The following is a 767-nucleotide window of genomic DNA, read 5'->3' as shown; positions in this document are numbered from 1 at the left end:
CACAGCACGGAACCAGGCCATTCGGCCCAACTGCTCCGTGCCGGTGTTTATGCTCCACATGAGCCTCCTCCCACACCCTCTTCATCTCACCCCATCAGCATATCCTTCTAATCCTTTCTTCCACGTATGTTTTTCTAGCTTAGATTTTAAAGCTTTTATGCTATTCACCTCAACCACTCCCTGTGGCAGCGAGTTCCACATTCTCACCATTCTCTGGGTAAAGAAGTTTCTCCTGAATTGCTTATTGGATTTTATTAGTGTAATGTGTGCACGTGTGAGCATGCTCACAGGTTTGTAGAGCTGTTGCATTGTGAGTGGCTTAGCCAGTCACATGATGTTCACAAGACTCAATAGAACCCCAGTCAGTTAGGTCTAGGTCATCCACGATGAGGTATGCAGTCATGAACCTAGATTTAACACCGCCTCCAGTGCGCCAGTGCAGCCTTTGGCCACCTGTGGAAAGGAATGTTCGAAGACCAGGCCCTCAAGTCTGCCACCAAGCTCATGGTCTACAGGGCTGTAGTAATACCCACCCTCCTGTATGGCTCAAAGACCTGGACCATGTACAGCAGACACCACAAGTTGTTGGAGAAATACCACCAACGATGTCTCCGCAAGATCCTGCAAATCCCCTGGGAGGACAGATGCACAAACGTCAGCGTTCTCGATCAGACCAATATCCCCAGCATTGAAGCACTGACCACACTTGATCAGCTCCGCTGGGCAGGCCACACTGTTCGCCTGCCAGACACGAGACTCCCAAAGCA

Source organism: Pristiophorus japonicus, chromosome 24 (assembly GCF_044704955.1).
Source record: "Pristiophorus japonicus isolate sPriJap1 chromosome 24, sPriJap1.hap1, whole genome shotgun sequence".
NCBI lineage: Eukaryota > Metazoa > Chordata > Chondrichthyes > Pristiophoridae > Pristiophorus > Pristiophorus japonicus.
The sequence above is the reverse complement of the archived record's forward strand: the minus strand, read 5'-3'. Positions refer to the sequence as shown.